Raw genomic sequence first — 16,442 nt, forward strand, 5'->3', positions numbered from 1 at the left:
ACTTTAATATGAAAACATACTTGTTGTGAGTCAGAACAGAAGCATGGGAGGTTCAGGAAATAATCCTCCGTTTTAAATTTTTTTAAAAACTTTTTATTTATTTTATTTTTTTATCAAAATAACTCTACCTGTGAAACAACAGACTTCTCTATGGTGACATATTTTCCAATCATTAAGTCCATTTTAACCCCGTCCATGCATGCACGCATTCACCTGCCTTTGTTATTGTGTGCTACAGCCACATCTCAAAATCCAATCCAAAACCAACTGATATAAGTTCCTGCCCTTCATTTTTATCTTTTTTGATAATCTGTTACACTACAGAAAAAGTGTAGGTCACAATATGAAAGAAAAGATCTGACGCTTCCGTCTCACTGTGACTTTAAAGGTGCAGTCAACATTTACCACTGCACCGCCAGCCATTCCAAAATAAATCCATGTTATCTGGAGTTTTGTGTACGTGTGTGAAAGATTTCCCCACACAGATTTCACTCATAAATTTGCCTTAAAATCCAACAGAAAGCTGTTTTGTTTGAAAGTGACTTCTTTGTGACCAGTGCTTCATACATCTCTACGCTATTGACAATGGACCTGTTTTGCATGCAACATTTCATATGATTGCAAGTTAAGAGTTTGTTCAGATCATTTACTTAAATTATGAGTAGTAGTGATCTCACCACTAATATAATTTTGGGAATTCCTTGACCACAGTTGCATGATAATAGTGGAATAAGTGTTGCATGCATGCTCTCACATTCATCTGGAGTCTTACAAGGTTTACGATCAATAAACGCATGAACAAATGACTAAGTGAGATGTTAGCAGTAGCCTGTTGTTAGTCAGCGCTTTTTCCCCCAACAAAAGATGCTCCTCATCTGCTACCAAACACCCACCCACCCATCTCAGCTCAATTTTGCACTCCCAGCACTAACCACTTACTTTTCTCTCTCTTTTTGCTCCTCTTCTCTCCTCTCTAAAGCTGTCTTGCATCAAGAAAACAGTAACACTAACCCACTTCTAAAACCTTTAGATCCACATTAATTTGAACGCCACTAATCAAACAAATATTTATATCTCCCAGAGTTGGATGCTCATGATATAAAGATATACGCTTCATAACAGGTCAAGTGACTAATTGTAAAAAAAAGTGAAACCACATTTTTTATTGTGTTTTATTTGGACACTTAATTTGCTGTTCAGCCAGCCATGAAGACTCAGGCTTTCTCTGTTTTTCTGGTTTGCCCTTCCCCCCATAGCAAAAGTGCCACACGCTTCCTGTTTACACTTGAAACAACTGGACTGGGAGAGAAGAGACTAGCTGTGTCATCGCTCAACCTCAGGTTTCTTTTCTGTTGCCTTGAGACAGGGTTAAGAAGACATGCACTATGCTCTTTTGAATCCACCTGCTGTACTGCAAACACATTGTACAGCCAGTTTTCTTCACAGAGGGTTTTGAGGAACTTTAAGCGAAGAGTTCACTCAAAAATAAAACTGTCATCATTCAGTCTTAACAAGGATTTTGCTATTAAATGACAGTTTATAGTGGATAAAATGAAAGAGAAATACCACAATAGTATCATAAAATCTTCTGAAGTCATATGAAAGCTTTGTGCATTTAAAATGCATTCAAGAGTCAGTTGAGTTAATTGCATTGCATGGATATGTATTTTAATTTTTAAGTTAACTAAACCTTTAATGACCTGAGGACTTATGGGGTCCCATACTTGGAATTTGTGTTCTGCATTTATTCCCCCCTACACCAATCCCTGCCAGACCTGAGACTCGAACCCGCGACCTTCGTGTTACAAATCTGACTCTCTATCCATTAGGACACAAGAAATGTTTTCACCCAAATAAATAAAAAAATAAAAAATATTATTAAAATCTATATAGTCGATATATACTTCCATGATGTACTGGCAATTATGTTGGCAACTATACATAATTACTAAATATAATTGGACTAATATGAATATTATTTAAAAATGTATTGAAATAACTCACTTTTTAATCTGTGTTTATGGGCAGCATAACAGTTTGCACTACAGTTTGACTAGTTGTGTTGGATTTGTTGGATATTTTCTTTCTTACAGTCTCTTTATCATTTTCATTCAAAGTTCTCAATCTATAGTCACATACATAAAATAAACTGTATGTGCATTTTGTGGGTGTGCAGGCTGGCATCCATTGGTTCTGAACGTCTAGTGATTTATAGCGCATGTCACGTAGTGCACAACCAAGAACATAAGATCATCATTTCGTCTTTTTCTTCTCTGGCACATTGGGTGCAAGCAAGTAGCAAATTCAATTAAAACACCAAAACAGACAGAAGAGAGGGAGAAAACACAGCAGCGGACATGCATCTCTTTGTTTTTGTAATTCACTTAGACCGGGGGTTAGTGTTCCACCCACACGTGCTGCGCATTTGAGACATCACGAAGGAGTCAGGCAACACTTCAGGCCTCTACTGCTGCTTTCAAACACTTCAGTTCTTTCTTTTGTGGCCTTCCTGCAATGCTATCCATGTGCACCTCCAGTGAAAGGCCAGACGTATTCACAGATGCTCAAACATCATTTACATAATAGCCACTGTGTCCACTCTCTGTGTTTTATTTCTTATTTTTTTTCAGAGAACATCCAATCGAGTTGTCTAATGCCTCAGTCTCACATACAACTATTAATTGAAACACTAATCCGTTGAATCATGCCATCGTTGTGGTTGTTTTGTTGTTTCCTGCAGGCTGTATTATCTCAAATCCTGCTGAATGTCTGTGACTAATAGACTTGTCTCTATTTCGAAGGCTAATTATGGTTGAGGAGCAGAATGAGATGTTCATTTCTCTCCTCGATTTTGACCACTGTAGATACCTGAATCAGAGGCTAACGTCATGAGAAACAATGACTCTCTCGTGTTACGCATGAAGTGGGATGTGTAACCCTCAATTTGTTTGCTCCACTTAAATACTAGTACCCAAACAGGAAAACAACACAAAGGTCAACTGATATAAACCCTGACTTTGTCTAGAGGACATGAACTGAAGGTCATGAGATGTTGACTTGAATACATAAAAAGCTGTACAGGAGGCAGATATGTCTTTACGCAACTTCATGTTGTGGCACTAGCATAGGAGTTTACTTTTAAGCATGCAGGCGAAGTGGGGATAATCTGCTTTAATGTTCACTTTGAGTAAAACAGTAAATCATTGTGGCTTCTAAAGAGGTTGTCCAGGTGTGATAAGAGCCTCTAGGGTACTGCTGCTTTGCTATTGTTTTAAGATTTTACAGTAGAGGACAACATATTAAAATCCTATTCAGGGCTCAAGCAAAAAAACCTGTTCATGAAGACAAAATGACTATCAATAGCAATAGCAGAGTCATTACAATTGAGTATCCAAGGTCAACACAACATTGGTGATACAATTGTTAAAATATATGTTCTAATTGTTAAAGTGCTGATGTTAATTCAACTGAGTGTTATTTTGAGTTAAGTGTTTTCTACTCCTTTTACTTACAAAAATTCTGGCTAGCATGTCAAAAAGTGGATTTCTAAATAGTCCCTTTCTGGTATATATATATTTTACTATTTAATCATTTTTGTTTATCTTTTTTGGTAGCATTAGTAGGATAAATTCATCCAAAATTCTAACTTTTTTTTAAAGGGGAAAGTTTAGACATTTGTTATGAGGGTCAGGAAACATGACATTATCACCCAGATGTGGGTCGCTAACACAGAGGTTACGGGTTCAGTCCAGAGTTTCTAGATCATAATCCAGCCATGTTACAAGCGTGCCCTTGACCGAAGCGCTTACTCTAGCGGGGCTGTTCCTGTAATTAGTGTGCTGTCAGTTTGAATGGAAAGCAGTAGTTAAATGGCAACTAACTGCCAATGTTTATCTTATTTTAAGGTCACATTGCAACAACTTTTTGGTGTGTTGAAATAGCCTTCAGTTATATTTTTAAAAGGTCACAGATCACCGACAAATATCAGTTTAGTTGAAGAATGGCATGACAAGTCAATGACATTTATCTTTGCTTGTGGAAAAATATATACACACGCACACACAGAAAGTGACAGCAAAACATGACCTTAGTGTTTTCAGATCACATCACTCAAGCCCCATGATAATGCATAATAATCTCAATGATTAAAAGTTTTTTTGGACAGTCTCTCATTTGGATTCAGGCCATTTATGCTGCAACCCAAAACCATTTTGGATCCAGCTTTCAGTTCCTGACTGACATCAGCATATGCTGCTTTACGGTCATTTAAAACACTCAACTGTAGATTAACTAAGATTGATACAGGTTTCTGTGGTGCCCCAGTGTGCGGTACGTGCTTATCATATGACTGAACAAGGAAAGGATGGGTTCACTGCACTGTGTTGTTAAACAAGACAGTGACCCAACACCCTACACTGCTCTCCAAGGCACTTCTTGTTAATCATTTCCTGTCATTGTATGTTAGCGGAAGGGGAGTGGAAGCGATCTGTTTTCATTTGAAAAAAAAAACAGCTTGTTTGTTGAGTCATAATCTCTGACAGTCTTGCAGGGCTGGTGTTCGTCTCTTTCCTTAGTCTGCTTTCACTTGGTTGAGTGTATTGCTGCGTAAATAGTTAGTACAAGAAATCCTGAGAAGTAATTTTCCCCAGACAGGGAAACAGAGAAATGTGATGTGGAGTAACTAACTGTAGCTCGAATGGTCAAATCTTTTATCTTGTATCCTGTGAGAAATTTATGAACGGTCATAGTCCTTCTCTGCATCCTTCACTTGTGGTTTAGAAACAGTTTGGCAGTTTGTCTTTTTACCACTATTTTGTTTAAATGAATATGTTGGTCAGCCAGATTGACTCATTAATTTAAATGAAGATACACACATTCTCATGCATAAACAACAGGAGGTCGACCTTTTGGTCATGTCTAAAAGGAGGTGTAGTGTTTGAAACACTATATCCTAAAAGCATGTAGTTTAGTTGATAAAACTGGCCAAATAGAAAACTCTTAAAATGGTAATTCACAAAAATGAAAGTTCTGTTATAATTCACACCCTTATGCTGCTTCAGACCTTTATGACTTTATATATTCTGTGGAAATGAAAAGAAGATATTTCAAAAATGTCTCAGTGTTTTATCCACACAATGAATGTCAATGAGCTTTGGACTCCAATGTTCTTCAGAAGATCTTATTTTATGTTCTTCCAGAAGACAGAAAAGTCATAGAGGTTTTCTTTATTTTTGGGTGGCCTTTCTTTTTTAAGGCTTGTGAGCATCATACACAAAATCCTGAACTCGTATTTTGGATTTTTCTGTTACAGAAGAACAATAATGAAGCGACATGAACATGGTCCTAGCAACAACAAGGTTATGGGTTTGATTTCCAGGGAATGTTTGAACTCAATAAAATGTGTACCTTGAATACAATGTTGCTTTTGATCAAATTTTTATCATAAATGTAAAATGCTAATATGAGATGTATGGTAACATGCAAGAAAATGAGTCTGAATCCCAGAGAATGCATAAAGATAATGTACTTTGAATGAAAATCACCTTAGATAGAAACACTTGCCAAAAGCATGAATGTAAATATGCTTAGACAAACATGCCTAGACAAAAAGTACATATTGAAAACCTGGAGTGGATTTGGAGCCGTGTACATTCACTCTGGTCAGACGTTTACCTTCCTACACACACTGGAACAAAAAGGGTCAGTTTTTTCTATTAGTCATTACACATCCTCTGACCAGAGAAAACAGCCAGCAGAAAGGGAGACTTTATAGGGGGCTGTTTCTTCAAAGTATCCCCTTACTCTCAAACAAAAGGCTAGTTCAGTCTGCTGAGGGTCTGAATGTGGAAGACCCTGAGACTGGGACAAGAGACAAACCAGTGAGGACTAGTCAGGAGAATCAATCATGGTGCCTGATTTTTTATAATAATAATAATAATAATAATAAAAATAATAATTATATATATATATATATATATATATATATATATATATATATATATATATATATATATATATATATATATATATATATATATATATATATATATATATATATTAATTTTTGTCGTTAGCTTTAAAAATAAGTATATTTTAAATAATTTTACTTTTTTATTTACAAATATAATTCAATATATATAATATTTTGTTATTTTATTGATATTTTATTGATATTTAACCAAGATAGTTTCAAATGATTTTTATCAATCAAAAAGAAAAACATGAATTTTGTAAAATTAGCTACTCTATGACACAAATCTAGGTCAAAATATGGCCTGCTAGAAGGAAATAAATGAAGCAGCGACAAACACAAATCCATCATTCACAGCTCTCCTTAGTCAGTCCTGGCCTTTGTCTGTGAAACCCAGCCAACAGTTAGGCAAGTGTGTAATCATTCTTCTATCTGCATAATTCAAACGTGGCACACATGAATTATGCACACAACGGAATGATTAGCGTCTGGATTTAGCATTGAGAAAAAAATAAACACTGAACAGTTGTAGTTTTTGAGAGACTGTCAAAGGTTATGTGTTTCATTGCTCTGCATGGAGTGCCTTTATGTGAAGAGTGAAATCAGCAAAATGTATTCCTCCTGGATGCGATCTTTTAGATATAACACTGCTGTTTAAAAGATAGACATACATGGTGGTTTGTGCTCGAAGGAGATCTTCTAGAGGGCAGGGGGGATGATATTGAGATATAATGACATAGTTGAGAAGTGCCGTGTTGAGTAAACACAGGAAGGGCCTCATTGTGGAAAGAAAGAGAGAGACAAGGAGGGGTGAGAGAAGAGAATAAAGCCCGGAGGAGGAGTGTGCCAGCAAGCTGGTACTGGTGTGCCTCAATGAAATGCAAGGGGCTTCAGGCAGGACACAAGCCAGGGCTGCCTGCCTATTGTATCAGCGAGACAGTCCCCTGAGAGATGCCTTACACAAAACACCCAGTCCCATCCCGGAATGAGGAATGTAGCATCCTGACTACTGCTAAACAGCACACAGCAAAAGCAAAAGCAAACGCCAGCGCACCAGTGATAATATCTAAATCAATAATTAGCCTACACAATTCATTTGTACATAACATACATGAATGTCATTTCAGCAAACCAACGAGAAAAACATTGATTACTGTACAAATTTTGGTGCTCCATGGACATCCAGATATGACAATCAAGTTTGCACACACACACACACACACGTATGTTTTTGCTTTTTTTTCGGTTTTTTTTTTTGTCCATATAGTTTATTTTAATTTATTTGACTAATTTTTGTCAAACTTCAAGTTAACTAGATAAAAACATTATTTCTGGATTTATGGATGGATGGAAAGATGCACGTTGATTCCTAACTTTTTCTGGCCACTGATTTGATTTTGCCAAATATGCAATAAAAGATCCTATAGTATGTAGCATAAAGTGGGTCTAATATAATTTTGTATAATTTTCTAATAATGTGAAATGATTCACTTTCTTTTGTCTTAAAGTTCTTCCACAGTAAAGGTAATAAACATTAGCGTGGACAGCTGGGCTGTTTAAGAGGCTGCTGCTGGTCAGCCTGCTGATTCACCCACTCATGATAAGATTTCAGGGGTCCTGTGTGTGTACTCTGGTGACTGGGGGTAATTACTACAGGGATCTGTCCCTAATAAGGCATTCACTGTAAACCACAAGTAATCACTGACAGGATAACAGGGAAGAAGCATATCTAAAAGGGACTATGAAAGAAGCAAGAAGGCAGCATGGAGAGAAAGCCAAAAAAGTTGTGAGTTCTGTAAGTTCATAATTGTTTGCAAACAGCTGCAACTTTTGAATGTGATGCTTGAGTGTTAGTTGTCTCCAGATTGAACGTCCACGTCTTATTCCTCCTCTGGGACATCGGAGCAGAAGTGTGGCCTCTCTGAGTGTCCACATTGTCAGTTGTACACATGCGACGATGCCGTCTCGGTGAGGCAGGTCTGAATGAGGTTCTTTGAGCTCATCTATTGTAGGAGACAGCTGGTCCCCCTGTTACTTCTCCCCTCACTGGGGGGCAAAGGGCACTCGGCACCAGGGGATTGTGTTTCCCGTCTCATTCATCTCCACTGAGAGAGAGCGATCCCTCTCTCTGTCTGGGTGCCTCAGAATGACACATTGTTGTTGAACAGATGATGAGGGTTTGCGCCAAAGGCTCAGGAATGTATGGCATGACTAAAGACTTTTTCATGTTTGGAGCTGAACATCAGTGAGCCCTATTCACACCATGCCCGAGTTTCGATTTGGAAAAACCCAAAAGATTATAAAATGAAACAATGGATCTCTATACACTGAAAAATTGTACTGTGATGAATTGGTTATTTATTCTGAGTGGAAAAAGTTTTTTTGTTTTGTTTTTCTGTTGAGCAATTCATTCAGGTATGCTTCTGAGAATGATTCCATATAGTTCAGGATTTTTGTATTTTATTTAAATATAATATAATATAATATAATATAATATAATATAATATAATATAATATAATATAATATAATATAATATAATATAATATAATATAGGCTGGGGCACTGCCTCAAAGAGGGTTTAACCCTTAAATTTCACAGTAATGAAATGTATAGATTAATTAGGTTAATAGTTTTGGGTTGAATAAACACAAATTAATTAGATGTTAAAATGAAAAATAGATGAAAAAATGTTATATAGTAAATAAAAAAAACACATAAGGGACTTTAAGCTTTACTCAGATGGAAACATTTTCATTATCCTGATGACAGTACTTATATGCTGGTTTTGTCTAATACCTAAAGGCTACAACACACACCAGTTTTTGTTCCATGCTGTTTACACAGTTATACAGACGAAACGTCTCATTATAATATATACAATGTAAATAATAGATTGATCGAACAGTGTAGAGAGATTCATTGGTCAGAACAGAATTTTGTGAGTGAACAAAGAGTGACAGCTTTTTAGTGATTATAAAGGGAGCGCTCTTTGTTAGCTTTCTAGGCTGTAATCCATTCAAAATACAGAAGTTTTGTTTTTCGGCCACACGCTTGACATGGCATCCGAATATTTCGAGGTATAAAAAGGATTTTATAATTTAATCTTCATTTAATTTTAACACTATTTTCCAATATTTTCCTTATTTTTATACATAATAGTTGTGGTACTAAAATAGTTTTCAAGTTTCATTTATTGTTTGGTCAGACTGGTTTTTAAATCAGACAATAAATATGTTCAAATGTCTCACATGTATTTATTTAGACATTGATGAATACCTGAATAAGGATTTCATGTCTAACATCTTGTTTCTCCTATCTAGACATAAACTGATGTGATATCTTCCATTATCAGAGAAGGTGAGCTGTCTCAGTGCAAGTCGGTTTGGTCAGAAGCTGTGAGGCAGAAAAAGTGGAAAGGAACCAAGTGACCAAACTGGGGTATTTGAGCTATTTTAAGTCGTCCGTGTCTGTCTCTCTTAGATCAGGCTCCAAATATAGTTCTCTACATCAAGCACTCAAAACAAGGCTTCCGCTCCTGGGCTCAAATCCACTTATATAATGTCGGCCTTATTCAAGAGCAGCTCAATCTCACCATATGCGGCTAATCTCAGATGCCACCCTCCCTGTTTATTTCGGAGGAACTTCATTCCGTTTAGGCCCCTGCATTTATTTATGTCCCGCTGCCAGTACAAGGTCAATTGTCTGTGACACATGTTTTGAGAAATGACAGTGTAGGAGGTTGTTTGCTTCCATTTGGATGCGAAGAGCAAATTTTGGAAAAACAAACTGGGTGCAACCCAGAGGCCGCCCTCTGTATCCTGTCATTTTTTAACACAATGGAACCAAGGGAAGTTGGAGAAGCTTCCCAGAGCTTTTTAGAACTGTGTTGTGTCGCTGAGCTCAGAGGCTTCATCTAAGATTAAATTCTCTTTACAAAGGACAATGTCCTCTGGGTGAAGTCTCTGGTCACAATGCTGATGATAAGAACTATCTGTTCTGTATGTTTTTCATCATCTTCACAAGCACTCAAACACCTGCACCATTGGCCAAGTGTACAAACAGAAGAATATATATATATATATATATACACCCACACACACCCACACACATTGTTTGCTGCTTTGTAAACAACACCAGAGTATATAGCCTAAAGAATCTGGTACATTAAACCCAAAGTCCAAGAAGCATCCATAAATGACAAAACATTTATATATATATATATATATATATATATATATATATATATATATATATATATATATATATATATATATATATATATATATATATATATATATATATATACAATACATAGGGAAACAAATATTTCTAAATATAATTACATATTTTGATAAAGTTCTCTCTCTCTCTCTCTCTCTCTCTCTCTCTGGCCATTTTCATTGTCAAAAATATCTTTTATAAAATGAATTTACCAAGTCGTCCATGTCTTTTTTAAATAAGGAAAAGGTTCTGGTAATGCAAGAGGACAGTCAGTTTATCAGTTAAAGTCAGTTCTTTGTTGATTCAGTGATGTCATCGTCTAGCTCAGTTCAGTTTGTATTTGTGACAGGCTCCATATTCATATTGCACACACTAACTTTTTATTTATGTTTATAATATTTTTTCTTTTCTTAAATGGTTTCTTTATTTAAAACTCCTTAGCAACACCCTAAAAACAACCAAAACCACCTTTACAATATTGCATGGGTCAACATCTTTTTTTATGAAGTATAAACATCTAATTTGCATTTGTGACAGGCTCCATATTGACAGAGCTCACACTAATTGTATATTATTGTACCTCGAAGGCTTTCTTTAACCTTGATTGCCATGTCTTGGCCTGTTTATGTCACATATTTTTCTTTTTGTCACATTGTTTGTAGATGTCTATTGTAGAAATGTTTTTTCCGTCTTGAATCGTGGTCTTGATAGGTCCGTACCACATACACGAGAAAGTCACAGCTGTGGTTGTTTGTTAATGTGGTTTCTGGCCAACATGAAGAAAATGACAACAACTTAAGCGTTTGTGTTCGTGACATGTAGTACTTTGTGTTACTGACAGACTCAAGAGCAGGTCTTTTGTTTGCTCCATGCGCAGGTGCACTGCCCAAACAGCCACACTGGAGGAGTGGTTTGATATAGGAGTATCCTTTGTCTGCTGGAGGTTTGTTGATTCTGTGCTTATGGGCGCAGCATCAGGGCCGCATTGTGACGCTGCAGTTTTGGGGAGCAGCTGGGCTCGGGACAGGAAGATCCATTAAACAGGCACCTTTTGTGGATCAGCTGTTTCTGTCAGTGCTTTGTTGATCTCCATTGACTCTCCCTCTTCCTTTAACCCAGACCAGAGAGTGGTTTTGACATGCTAATGCCATGCCTGCAACGCACAGCCCAGCTGGAGCGCCATGCGCCTTAGATGTGGAAAGTGGAAGGGAGGGGGCGGGGCACCGGGATGATGCGTGCCACAGTCAGGGATTATGGAAATGATCTGTGTCTTTTTTTAGTCCTTCATACTAACTCTTTCTCTCTCTTTTTTAAGCTTGATGGGTTGTATGCTGTACTTGATCTGAGAGACATGGGTCAGCTTTAAAAACTGTGATGTATGTATTCAGATCAGAGTCCAATATGGGAAAAGATTTATGTTTCTCTGCTCAGAACATACGTAATATGTGCAAATCGAATGCTGCTAAATCTTTTGTTCCACCACAAGAAACTAGTATGAGATGTTTGAGGTCCTCTTTTGTGATGTTTTTGTTGCTCTCTAGACAAATTTTCCTTTGCCATTAACCAGTGTACAGGGTTTAAAATAAACCATCATAGAGGACATAAAAGTTTAAGCAATAACAGTGGAGTCCTATAGTGTAACTATAAACATATGCTATCCTTAATCTAAAAATATTTAAAATAATTATAAAACACATTTTTTATTGAATGATTTATTAATTAAATCCCTACCACCACCACCAATAATATTTTATAATACTAATATTTGTATTATTCATTAAGTATGACTAATTATTGATACTTTAACAAGTTATAATTTGTTGCTATTATTATTATTGAATATTTATATTTATCATGTAAATAATTTAAATATTGATCAAATATTAATAGTAGGTTTGATTACTTTTAGAATTGATTGCATTATTATTATTGTTGTTTCAGTGAATTATTTTGATAAAAACATTTTATTTTTATTATTGATTAACTCATTGTTAATAATTGTTATTATTATTTGTTATTATTATTATTGAATATTTCTGTGAATTATTTTAATAAGAAAATATTTAATTTGTTCATTATTCATTGTTTAATTCTTATAATTAATTGTTCATTTTTAATATTGTTATATTTATTACTGTAATGTGTTATTAATAATAAGAATATATTATTGTTCGTTATTATTATTGTCATTGTTATATACGCTTAGTGATCATAGAAACAGCAGTGGTACTTTTAAAATTGAATTTGTTACCACTTCAGTTAACTACTGCAAGGTGATTAAAATGATTTGTTATATAACCATGTAATTTAAAGGAGGGTCGTGGCTGATATGCTCAATTTTATGTGGTCATATGATATTGTTATTGGCAAAATGGCCATTCGCAAAAACATGGCAAGCAGATTTGGCACCTAACTGCACTGAATAAATGTTTCTGCCCAACGTGTGTGCAGTCTGCTTCCAAAAGACATTTATTTGTGCAAATAAATGATAACGAGTAAAGATCTGAGCATGACAAGCTCAGTCTGCCTCCATGTCTTCCATCCATCCAGTGTCTGATTGGCTGGAGACATCCTCACCCTTCCCATGGTTCTCCACAGCAATCTGTCAGTCCCATGTGATGGGGACATCTGCGTATGGTGGCTGGAGGATTAACACTTGACAAAAGGGCAGCCTGCAACCTCCATTACGATGGGCATTGTAGTTCATGTGACATTCACAAGCCTGTCTAACATCTCTAACAGATACATTTCAACAGTATGGGACTTAAAACTTATGTGCAACCTTTTGTTAACATGCATTTGTCCAGAGCAACTAGGCTATAATCCATTCCTTCTGGTAACTAGATCTGTAAAGTAAAAACTGAAAATCAGTTAGATGTATTCAGCAACACCTTTAAATATACATATTGGAAAACAATACATTTGTGAGAGTTTAAAAAGCATGATTTGTGTCAAATTTGTGGCAATTCTTTTGAAACAAATGGCTCTGCAGTGCTAGTTTTTTCATTTGTATTTAAATCATGCAAAGCGTGCAGTGTGCTTTAGAGATTTGTTGGTCGTTTTCCTTCATGGGTGAGGACAGTCTCTTGGACTGTACCTGGGCGACAGGTGGTGAATCAGCAGTGCTTCCCTCTTCATAATGTAGATCTGTGTGTGTGTGTGTATCAGAAGTAGATTAGAACACAAATTTAGCTCTGAACTTTTGCAGTTTTTATTCATTTATATGATATATATATATATATTTTTTGCAATATTTGTTAAATTTCTCTTGTTGAAACTAATGGCAATCCTACTGTATTGGCAACCCCAGGAACAATGGTTTGATTCTCAGCAAATTCATATGCTGATAAAAGGTATGTGTTGAGAAATGTGTAATCTTTACACATTTTTCACAAAAACAATAAGAATATCAATTCAAACAAGTATGCACTAAAATGATCAAAAGTCACTAATGTTATGAATATTTATATTTCAAAGAAATACTTTTCTTTTGAACTTCTTATGCACCAAAAGAATCGTGAAAAAATGAATAGCAGTTCCCACAAAAATATTTAGCACTACTGTTTAATAATATTTATAAGGATTGGATTGGATTGATAATATAGGAAATGTTTTCCAAGCACCAAATAAGCATATCAGAATGATTTCAGAGACTATAATGACTATTAAAATAATAATAATAATAATAATAATAATAATAATAATAATAATAATAATAATAATAATAATAAAACACTGCTTTAAATTAGTTTAAGCATATAATTTTAAACTGACTTTGAGTCTTGTGCACTTAAATGTAGTTTTGATCAAATAAATGCAGCCTTGGTAAGCGTAGGAGACTAAATTAAAAAAGATAAAAACAAATACACCAAACTTTTGGATGGTTATATCATCATGGATAGCCCTATATATATGTAAGTGATAATGACTGACTGACATTTTATTTAACAGCTACTCAAATAGATTTGTGTATATGAAATATTACCAGTTATTCGAGTTAACATTATTTTGCATGCATACTATCTTCAAGCTTCCATCAAGGGAAGTCATTTTCACTACCGATGATAAATAATTCATTTGTTGGAAATGAAAGTAGCGCCGGTTTCATTTAACTGGGTAAATGGGTTAAATGAGTGACGATGCATCATCACACCACTGAAAAGTATTTCAGAAAATTATGTAAAACACTATTTAACTGAGGTGAACAAATAATGCTATCTATGCATTCAATGACCAAATAAGACTTAAAATATGAGTTTAAGGAACAAACTTGTGAGCATTATGAGGCATCTTTTGAGAGGTTGTGAAATAATGTGGGCCCTTAAGCAAGGGATTGTATTGTTTGCTCATAGCTACATAACTAAATTATTAGATAAGAGACCAAGTGACAAAGAGTCTTTTGTCTACAAGCTTAACATCTGACTTGTGAATGGTGTGTGTTCTAGGCTTGCTGGCACAGGATCACATGCTAGATGTTTCACCAAATCTGGATTTCATACATGACTTTCATGAGACAGAGGACAGTGTTTCTCTAAGTCCTCACTGATTGGTCAGTGCAGTGTACAACGAACACTATTTAATCTCAGTTATATTAAAACTGGTTGAAAGAGCAGCGGGCATCCTTAAAGACGGCTGACTTTGTTCCTTAAAGTCACATTTCATTCTCTCAACATGAACACACAGTAGCATTCAGAATATACACTTGTGGTCTTTTTTTTTTTAACACTGATCCAGAATTTGCTTCTCATAGCTGTTTATGCTAAGTACATGAGCAGGGTGTGTTTACACCAAAAAAAAAAAAAAAACACAAAAAAAAAAAAGTGCATGTGTTTCACGTAATTGCACAATCCTCTAATTTCCAGACCTCCCCTAACATGACCACTATGGTGAAGGCGGTGTGTGTCAGCAGTGAGCACTTGTGTCTGTAATTACATAGGTGAGCAGTTGTTCCTCAGTAAAGAGGGCAAAATAATACTGGAGCATTTAAATGATTTAGTGATATCTTCTGAATAGTGTTTGTTAGGTTAAAATGGAGATTGTTCTTTCAGCACAACACGGTTTCTTTAATTTCACCCGGCTTCATAATCAAATTACAGCTCATTCCCAGCTCACAATCGACTATACCCTCCAACTGCATTTGTTTTCCTCGTTAACTGCGGCTTTTATTAAGAGGATGTTGTGGGTGGATTCTGAGCTCACGGGCCTGTAAAAGCTGATATTAGATTGTCTTCATTCTCTCATGCTAGATTTGTTACAATGCACATAAATGCAAAGTAGTTGTCATGATGGTAACCAAACAGGTTTCCATCATGACAACTGTTTTGCATTTATGCACATTACACAATATTTTAAAAAAATATATGGGGTTTCCTTAGCATGAATGTATAGGTCACTGTTTGGTGCACGTGACCGTTATTTGAACGATGACAACAAAGTCAAATAACACTTTAATTTTCCACAAACTGTAATTCCAAATAGGGTAAGCGCACACGCACATGATAAAATCCACAATAACCAACAAATAAGAAAACAAGAGAAAGGAACTAATATAGCACAGATAATGAGGGGCAGACAGGTGAGCACAATGAGGTGATTACCTAATAATTAGAACAGGAACAACCAAATATGGACACAGAGGAAGAAACCAAAACCAACAGTCCACAAGGGGTGTGACAGTATAACTTTACTCATTAAAAAAAAATTAATACACAAGTAAATGGTAATATTTTTAATCAGTACTAAGCACATCGCATTTTAACCTTAAATGTTAAAAGATAAAATAAATTACATTTTATAACCATTTAGATCCAAAACAACTTTGCAGTAAATGTTATTAAAGCACCACTACTACTACAATTCTTCTTCTTCTTCTCCTTCTTTTTCTACTTAATCATAAATAAATCAAAATAAAATAAAAATGCAATATTATTTAAATTTATCTATTTTCTATATACACTATTTTATTTTTATTCAATTATTATTATGAATAAAATATAATGCTTTTTTAATTTACATTGTAAAATAAAAATAGAAATACATAACAGAAAACACTGGATGCATTATTTTATTTGATGATTATATGTATATATGTATATGTATACACACTCTCTCTCTCTCTCTCTCTCACACACACACACACACAAATTAATATATATTATGTATTATTATGTAATACTGTTGTTGTTGTTTTCCATTATTGTATAAAATAAATCAATAAAAAAGAAATACATAACAGAAAACGTGAGATGC

Source organism: Carassius gibelio, chromosome A16 (assembly GCF_023724105.1).
Source record: "Carassius gibelio isolate Cgi1373 ecotype wild population from Czech Republic chromosome A16, carGib1.2-hapl.c, whole genome shotgun sequence".
In the NCBI taxonomy this organism is placed as follows: Eukaryota; Metazoa; Chordata; class Actinopteri; order Cypriniformes; family Cyprinidae; genus Carassius; species Carassius gibelio.